Raw genomic sequence first — 10,569 nt, 5'->3', positions numbered from 1 at the left:
TACTTGCAGTGTTTATTAAACTTACCAGGGGATGGTGGGGAGAGATTCCAAATAGCATCTTGCTTGGCAAATGTTTCCTTTGTCATAGATCTCTCTAAATCAGCAATTTCCACCAAATTTTACATAGCAAGGGACTAAGTTTCTTTCAATATAATTTTTTATAGCCATCACATACAGTAGCACACTCAGGATTTAATCTTGGGGGGGGGGGGAAGTTGAGTAGACGATTTGAGAATACACTACGCATCACATACCACCAATGACTGAGGATCTGCAATCTTCATAAGTAGTATAGTTTAAATAGAAGACATGACACAACATAAATAAAAAAATGAATTTTAATTAGGAAAAGATTTTTGAAAAATTTTCTGGTGTGTTTTTTTTCCCTTTTTCTTTAGAGGGGGGGACAGGCCCCCCCTTTGGGTGCGCCACTGATCACATATATATGCATGATACATATGTGCTTTTTTCTATAGGAGATCATACCATTTTAACTTATGGGTCTGATAGCTGGATTAGAAATAAAATATTTGATTAGTGAGAGGAGACCATAGAGTTCTCAGAGAAGATTAATCAGTGTCATTTGTTGGATCATTTGCATTTCATATATTGCACCTCCCTTCCAAGCACCCACTGAACAATTAGTATCTACAGATTCATGTTACCATCCTGTCCACAAACTCCGTGTGAATAATGCTCTTTAGAATTCTGTGTTACTGCTTGTTTCAATGAACAAGTTCTCCATGAAGTTCAAAAATATATTTAAATAAATTTATCAACGACAGGTACTATGCAGTTATAAGGTTTAATGGTATAAATACAGCAAATAAAAATAATTAAACACATGTTTAATCTAGTCTATATTTCACTGAGACATCATCAGGGAAACAATAATAAAATTGTGCAAAAACACACAAAATGGTACAAAACAATAAGTGCAAAAAAAAACGTAGACTGAAAGCTTAAAGTCCGTGAGAGGTGTCCTCTATGGGTGCTGTTGGCTAGCCTTAGCTGTTGAATGGAAGGCCTAAGAATTAGCTTCCCATATCTTGGGCAGTTTAATACAACATGTTTATTAAGATAAGAAAATCTTTCAATTTTGTATTTGTTGTGGTGATGCATAGTAGTTTTTTCCCCATTTGATTCTGCAAAGCATGGTCAGCAAGCCCTGGCTAATCATACTTATGATGGCTGATGTATTTCTTATGTTCTTCTGGACTGATATTTGCCAATCTCTCAGTATGACCATAATATGATAAGTAGCAAGAACAAGGAACTTTGTAAACACCTGATATAGAGAGAGATTAGGTAGAGGATTTTTTGGAGAGCAGATGAGGGCAGCCAGCATTAGATGAAGTTTAATGCTGTGCAGGGATTGTACTATGAGATTTCTTACTATTTTTTCTGGGGTACTTGAGATATAAGAATATAGAAAATCCCAGAAAGTCACTTACCCCAGTAAATCAGACACAGATTATAAAAATACAACATCACTTCCATATAGAAGAAGTATGTTAACAAAAAGTCATCAGGTTCATCATTAAATTCTACACATGACTCACTTTTACACCTTCCCCAAAAATCAGGGATATGATCTAAAGACCTTTGGTTCACCCTGGGCTCTACAAAGTCATGTTTTTCTTCTTCTTCTTCTCTCTCATGGGCCATCCTTGATCCAGAAGATCAAGGATGGCTCATGAACATTTGAATGGACAGTTATTCAAGTGTTCTCATCTCTCTCTCTCTCTCATTCTTTGTCTATCTCTGGTTCTCCCTGGGAATCCATACTCACTATACTAGGCTAACTGTCCATCTATCATCTTTTATCTTGGCTAAATTGTCAGCATCCACTTGTTTTGTGGATAACAGCAACAGTTTTTGAAAGATGTCTAATTCGTGTGTCCTTTTAATATTCATAAAGTACTCCTTTCATTGCTTTTTTTTAATCATGTAAATTTGTCAAGGACAACCAACTTTAAGCTACTAGTCAAAATAGCCAATATTATGGAATCTATCGGTTTTCTTTTCACAAATATCCTTCATCCCTTGCCCAGTTTCCAGTTATTCATTGCTTTAATTCTGGGCTGTATTTCTAAGTCTTGTGTATTGCTGGAGGGCTCATATGTAGCAAAATAGAATTTCTGAACTATAATCAGGATTTTTGATTTTGTTAAATTCATTTCAATTCCATCATTTTGTTTGTGTCAATTAGTTTATATCTAGGCCTTGATATTCTCATTTTCTGAACAAGTATTCAAGTATAGCTGTAAAAAAAATCTCAGGCTATTGATTTATCTTGTTTAATGCACTATAGACCCAATATTACATGAAATCACTATAATATGTGCCAAAGGTTGGTTCCCAGTTTTTGTTTTCAAGTTTGATATATTTTTCATGCACATGTATCAAATTGGAAAGATAGATACACTTACTAAAATAAGAAAAAAAATGCAAAACTGAGTATCCATGTTCAAAGATGGATTAAAGATGAAGTTAACTTACAGGAAACAACAGGTCATTGGATGAGACTGTGTTCAAGTGGATTATGCAAGAACTTGCAGAAGGAACATCTCTCTCTGGTGAAGTTATCAAGAATTAAGTTTAAAAACTAAAGATAGGTCTAGACAAAAAAAAAAGACTTGTTCATCACAATTAAAAATGATCATACAAGAAGAAGACTGCAACACTCCTGAACAAATTTACAATTGAAACAAAACAGAATTGTGTTATTGCATGCTTTCCTTTGGAAGCTATCAGATGCAAGCTTCCAAAACCTAAGATTAAGAAAAGATACAAGGCTTAAGGCATTGAAGGACAGAATGATTTTGCTGTTTTGTGTCAATATAACTGACATATAAACGACATTGCATAAAAAAATTGAGAGCCCAAAGCTGTTTCCACCACAAAAACATGCAGGCACGAGTTTTTCATATTGTTACAGCAAATAATGTTTGGATATAGCAGAGATTTCTTTGTGCCATCAGATGAAGCTAGAGATGTCATTCAATATAATGACTGTCATTATATTGAATGACAGTCATTCAATATAATGACAGTCATTATATTGAATGACTGTCAGTCAATATAATGCAGTGTCACTTATAAAAGCACACCAAATTTTTGGACCCTGTCGTGTGTCATTTCGATCTATAGCATGCCTTTATTTATTAGAAAGTAATTTCCCTTCTTTAAAATTTTTTCCCCCCTGTGAAAACAGATGCTGGATTCTTAGTGTGAATATCTTGGATTAGATCAATATATTTAACAAATCATAAGCTTTGTTCTAGTAGAGTATCTAAAAGTGAGCATGGATTTTCCATTATTTGTTATAGTTTGGATAATGCTTTGTTATGCATTGCTATGCATTGCATAACAAAGTTAATTTGCAGTTACAAACAAAAACTTTTTGTTTAACCACGTTATCAGCCACGACGTCTATAGACATCAAGGTTATCATGGATACAAAGTGCATATTAAAATTGTAATACCATTGATATTACATTGAAATATATGATGGATACGAAGTGTATGAGGATGTGTATTTGATCCATTAATGGCTGGTTAGGTGGTTAAAGGAATGATAATCTGAAAGTCTTGAGATCTAAAAAAAAAAAAAATTCTCAAAACAAGATCTACTTGTTTCTCCCTGCACATACCTCTCTGGAAGAAAAAAAAAAAGATTCTAGGTATCTTCATACTTGTAACTGATCAGTCCTCATTTACCATAAGATTCCATGAAGTTCCTATCCATGTCTCCTGTGTGTCTTTTATAGAGGATCCTATAGCTATAATAGGAGTGTGTGTGTGTGTGTGTATATATATATATATATCTGCATTTTTGTATTATAGCTGATGAAATTTGAACTGATCTGCCCTTTCAAATGTTTCCATAGGTCATAATATGTTATTTATAGTACAGCTAATTCTCTTTTTATTATTATTTTTTATTATTTTTTATTTTATTATTATTTTTTATTATTTTATTTTCACACAACACTGTTCCAACTATTAATCCACCCATTTCATGGGTGAGGAGGGGGGGAGAACTGTGCCTTCTTTTAGACGATGTCTACGATTGAATTTCTGTTAATCTCTTTTAAAATTCATGAATTTGCAAAGTCCATCAGTATCACTGTAAACCCATTGTCTTTATTCCACTCAGCTGTCACTGTATTATAAAACGTGAGCAAGTTACTGAAACATGATCTACCCTTCACAAAATCATGCTGCCCCCATACAGTATCCAATTTCCATCTATCTATTCCTGTTAAAAAATAATGAATACATTCTATAAACACAAAAATACACATGGTGTGAAAGAGGACAAAAATTAATAATAGACTACTTTATAGTAAATAGCAGCAAAACTCTTCCCAGATGTTTTTAGTCAGGAGAGAACTAGAAATAGTTATAGATCATTATTTAGTATAAAATTAATGTTTCTACTAAATTGGTTACAAAAAGTACAAAATAAATAAGCAAACTACAGAAACAAAATATTAATAACATTTTTCATTTTTCTTTGCTTTCATAATGATGATAATAGCTGGCTTTGTACTTTGACATTATCTTTTGTAGGACATTTCTGTGAGATTGCAAGAAATGTTTCACAAAACAAGAGACATGCAAAGTTAGATTTAGATGCCCTTTGGGTAATATTAAGCCAGTCCTAGTATTAGATGAAATTTTATAGGAACACCTCTCTCTGGTATTCCTAGTATTCCACAGAACTTGGCACTCTGTTGTTAAACTTAAGATTTGATATGCCAAATTATTAATATGAACAATTCTTATTATTATTGTTCACATTGACTCTACTTGTTCACATTGACAATATTGTTCATATTGACATATACAGATGACTCCATGAAGTCCGAAGACTCATTGTGGGAGACCTAAACTATCCACACAATCTATATCATACCTTTCTTTGAATTCATTAACAGACAAAACACTCACAACTGACTCTGACAACCCATTCCACTCATTCACAACTCTCCAAGCAAAAAATCTAGTCCTCACATCCCTACTAACTACACCTGTATTCAACTTCCAGGGATGACCCCTTGTTCTGGCTACTCTAGCCAAGTGTTGAAATATTTCTCCTGCATCAATCCTATAAAAACCTTTAAGCAGTTTAAATGTTTCTATCATATCCCCTCTTTCTCTCCTATCAACCAATTCTGCAATCCTCACATCCTCAATCTATCCTCATAGGGAACGTTCCACAGACCACTAATGATCTTGGTCACTCACCTCTAAATCTTCTCCACTGCTTCCTCATCCCTAAGAAACTCAAGAGACCAGACCTGAGCACAATAATCCAGATGTGGACGTATCAAGGCCTTATAAAGAGGAATAGTGTCCTTATCTCTGCTTATAAATATGTTCTTCAGTAGCCAAGTAATCTTATGGGCTACCTTAGCAGTATGTCCTCTAAACTTAGCTCTCTGTCTACCACCACCCCTACATCTCTAGCTTCATCTGTTTCCTGGAGTACATTGCCATCAGTGTGATATACAACTTGTAATGTATTTATCCCAAAGTGCATAACTTTACATTTTCCCATCCATTATCTTTTGTCCATACTGATAGCCTATTTAAATCATCCTACTCCCCACATCACCTTGATTAACTATTATTATTATTATTATTTGACACCTCCAGGGAGTCCAAAGACTCATCGAGGGAGAGAGTGTGCCAACAGCATCGAACGATTTGTCCCCTTCCAACTACTAACCACACTCAAACTTACTTAACTGAGCCATTAGTAGCAGAGGTTCTACCAATCGACCTACACTATCTAATTTCACATAATCGCAAACCACAGAATATTTCCTTTCAGGTTATATCCTATATCATTCATGCACAAATTAAACAGTAGTGGTCCCAACGCTGAACCTTGTAGCACATCACTAGTCTCCATATATCCCTTTTTGATATCTGTCTAGCAGCACCCTCTTATCCACATACACAGTGTCATATTCATCCCCGTTTGTTCTAATTTGCATAAGAGAGCTCCATATGGTATTCTATTAAATGCCTTTACAAAATTCAGCAGAATCATTGTGTAGCTACTTTCTTTATTCAACTCAGCTGTTACTCTATTAGAAAAAGTTAGTAAATTACTAAGGCATGACTGACCCTTCACAAAACCATGTTGCCCCCTCATTCAGTATCATATTTTTACCTACCCATTCTTGAATTCTCTTTTTGACCAATTTTTCCAGCACCATGCCTAAGATACTGATTGGTCTATAATTTTAGCTACTGTCTTAGAACCTCCTTTATGCAAGGGAATTATTCTGCCCTCTTTCCACTCCCTTGGAACTCTACCAGAGCTGAGACTTAAATAAAAGAGCAGCCTAGTCAGCAGCATTGCCAGTTCCTTTGCACATTCTTACAAAACTCGAGCTGACATCCCATCTAATCCCACAGCTGTATTTACGTTGAGATTGCAATATTCTTAGAGCCTCCAATTTATCCATCTCTGTTCCCACATTAGTGTCTGTCACATATGTTAAAGCAGTAATAATCTCGCTTGGAATGATATACTCTTGCAAAGTGGTCATTCAGTAACTCAACTATTTTATCTGCTTCTGTCACCCTGTGACCATCATCACTCATTAAGATTAATCTTCCATGGTCATTCTTTCTCTTACTTGCCATGTAAGAAATGAATTCTGGGATTTCCTTTGGCCTGCTGGGCTAGATTCTTCTTGTATTCTGATTTTGCCTTCCTTGCCATTCAGGTCACCTTTCTTGCCTGTTCTTGAGTTAGCTGGTCCTTGCTCCTCATAATCTCCAAAGCATTTTCTTGTTCTGCAGCTCACGCTTAATGATATTCCTCATCCATCTAACTCCTACCTGATTAACCTTCCTTATCTTAGCTATACAATTTAATATTGCCTCCTCTATATGGCCTTTAACTATTGTTAGATCTTGAATGGAGAAACTTTATAAGATATTATTCATTCAAGATTTAACAAGTCTAATAGGTCAACATAGAGAAAACTTGTACTTGAGCAGAAAAAGGAATAAGTAATAATTGTATGTAGGACTGTAAATACTTTGATGTAGAGTTATGAAAATCAAGTCAAGAATTTTAGCATTGAATATAGTTATAAAAGGGTATTCTATGTAAAGTGAATAACTGAATAAGATGTAAACAAAAGTCCAAAGTTCGTGTGCGAGTCGTTCGGTTGAACGTATGGCTTAAGGCAAGAGCTTTCACGGAAAGTGGTGCTAGTTTGCTTTCCTGGAAAAGAACGCTGCACGAGGAGAACCAGTGTAACAGATTATCTCATGGGCACGGAGGACGAGTGACGTGTACAAAAAATGTAGCAAAAAAAGAGGGCTCTTTTATTCTTTATCTTTAGAGCCCTCTTTTTTTGCTACATTTTTTGAGGGATGTCGTTAGATGTCAACACCTACAGTCCTAGCCCCTTGGCTGTACATCTCCACGGAGTGAAATATTGGAAAGCAACTATCGAACCGGTAGCACTGAAAAGAATGACCGGCAACAGATCCAGAGAGATGTGGACACACTGCCCATCACACGGTAAAGCTTAACAGGACGACCACCATGATCCACCACGTGGACAAAAGGCAAAAGAAGGATCGAGTTGTACAAGACAAAGCAGTGAACAGAATAGATATCTGGTATTCCTGCCAAGAGATGGTAATGTACAGAATTTTGTTATAATTTCCCCAATTAGAGTAAAGAGAAAAAAAAAGGAAAGGTTTGTGAAAAGATTATAGGCGAATTGTGACAATGTTTAATGTGAGAGATTATCGTAACTTTGAGAAATTTATAATGGATAGTTTAAGACCAGCATGTGGTGTGTATTAATATTTAATCTCATAAATCGAGTTAATGATCATATCCAATTGAGTTTTAGTTGATTTGTGTAATTTAATGTGTAGTGATAATGAATTGACTGAGTGTATAACATATCTGATTGTGTAAAATTTAGGATTTCAAAAAATATGCTTTGTATTCTATACCTGACCTTGGCCTGAGATATGAATTCAAATTTACCACTCATAAACCAGAATCATAGCAGGAGAGGGAGATGATATTCTAGAAGCCATGATTGCAAACTAAGTTAAACATAGCTGAAGTAGAGTATATTGTTAATAAGATTTAGTGTTAGAGTCTTCATCTCTGTATAATAGTCTGGGAAGGTCTCCTTGGATAAGAATCCCTTCTATCCTAAGATATTGGCTGGCGCAGTGCAGTGTATCAAATAAATTTGCCAGTATCTGATCAGGAGATAATCTCAGATAGTAATCATTAAGGTTTTGCTCCTAACTAAGAAAGAACCTTTATCAGTTAAGAGATACACATGAATAATCTAGGAATCGGCCAGAATTTTAGACCGCCTTTCTGCATAGTGCATGATAGGCAAGGATTGATTTAGATCTTGAGGTTAGTTAAGATAGAAAAAGATATTAAAATCTTAAGTGTAACAAGGCAAAGATAAAAGTAAAGTAGTGACCTGACACTATCTCCCATGCACCACTAACATCTTTACCCTGCAGTGTTTTATGCCATGACACAGATTTAAGCTGCCTCCTAAACTTGTCATAATCACCTGCCTTATAGTTCCACATATACCCCTTCTTGACAGAATATTCCTCATTTTACAATCTCTCAAGTGAAGACCATATGGTCACTTTCACCAATCAGAGGCAACTCCCTTAGTCCCCTTCATCACATGCTGCCTCAAGTAGTTATCTCTCAGTAGGTGTATAAATTATATTTCCTCCCTGCCATGTGATCTATCTTCCTTCCAGTCTATATCTCCATATGGACCAGTGATTATTAAGTCCCCCATAATAATCACTGGACTTGTAGTTCGTGCTAATATGTTTTTCAGATCATCCATGAAACTTCCTGGCCTATAGCAATAACGAACTATATTGTATATTTTGTCTTACTGGCTATGATCTCATGCCAGACTGCTTTAAATGAAAAGTCACCTATCTTCTATTCTTTTTGCCTACAATTCATCTGCTATCATCAGCAGTACTCTCCTCCCCCATCTTATTTTCTCTATCTTCTCTGAACATACTAAACCCTTCACATTCTATCCCTGTAACTACATCATCTGCTGTTAGCCAAGTCTCACTAATGCCTATAACTTTTGACAAGGTTGCACCACTAATGCCAAAAACCCTCCCTCTTGTTCCTGATACTTCTGGCATTTGTATACAACACACCCTTAGGACCCTACCCACCTTTCCTGAGTACTTTCAAGCCCTTAAGGCCTACGACTGGTCAGTTATCTTTGACCTTCAGAACTGTAACTTTAGGATTAGATAGTTAGTCATATGCTTAAATATATTTCTGTGTGTAAATGGTGCATTCTCTTGGTCGGTTTGCTGGGTGAAAACCTTTGTGTGAGGTTGGCTAACTCACTTTTAGTTAAAAGCTCTGATTTGTATTCTTCTCAATTGCTACATTAAGGATAGAAATGGTATTGATTCTCTTTATATTTCTCTAATTCACTTGCATCTACATTCCCATACAGAGATCTAGTTAGTCACCTGGGATATGTGAGTAGACATAAGAACGATGGGATGCTGGCTGTGATGGCATTTAAGGGAGTGAAGATTGCAGAATTTGTTAAATAGATATAAAAGAAAGAACGTGATTCAAATGAATGGGTCAGGGAAGCAATGATTGTCTCTCCTATGAAAACCAAATAAAGAAAAAATCATTTACATATATACTGAATTACAACACAAACTGAAATATTGAAACAATTTTTATCTATTCATATCCATCTCCACACCAGTGAACTGGGTGGATTAAATGTAACAACTGTTAGTGAAAATAGCACTTAATTATATTAATAAAATCAATAGTAAAAGAACAAGTAATTGTGAATATCTTTCATTCATATATTTGTCATTACTTTCTGCATGAATTGTTCGTTATAGATTGTTTCCAATGTCGAGTATGAGCTCTCTACCTTATTTAAGATATGAAGTGTATGATCAGAGTTGGATGTATTGGTGCAAGTGTACTCTCGTGGTCCTCTTACATGAGGCTCAGCTACTGAAAGAAATACTTTCAGGTTAGCCTCTGGTCATTGACTAGAGAAACTCTGGTAGCCATTTCTTTCCTTTTATTTTTAATTTCAGAATTAGTTAATCTTCGACATATTTTTATCCAGGAATAAACTCATGTTCGTAACCCTGTTAATACTGCCATATCGACTACAGAACTCATCCTTTGGTTATTAGGAGTTTATTGGTGCAAGGACAGGAAAAATCACAGCTCCAAATGTTATCCTACAGTTAATACTCAATGTAATAGCTCATGAGTACATAGTAAATACTAATTAGAATTAAGAGTGTTACCTTTCTTTTATCATGTCACAGATGTGCAGTTTTGGTCACGATAAAAGGCTGAACCAACTGCCTAGCTACTTTCAAAATGATAGGACTAAATGCATGCTGATTACTTTTTTAGAGAATGCATTGTCATTAAGAGACATTTTTTATTATTATCGCTTTTGTTGCATTTTGCAAAAAGACCAATCCAAATGATGTGGACAT

This window comes from Typopeltis vanoorti, chromosome 8 (genome assembly GCF_054136105.1).
Source record: "Typopeltis vanoorti isolate ZY-2024b chromosome 8, IOZ_Tvanoo_1.0, whole genome shotgun sequence".
Classification (NCBI taxonomy): Eukaryota; Metazoa; Arthropoda; class Arachnida; order Uropygi; family Thelyphonidae; genus Typopeltis; species Typopeltis vanoorti.
Note: the sequence above shows the minus strand (reverse complement) of the source record.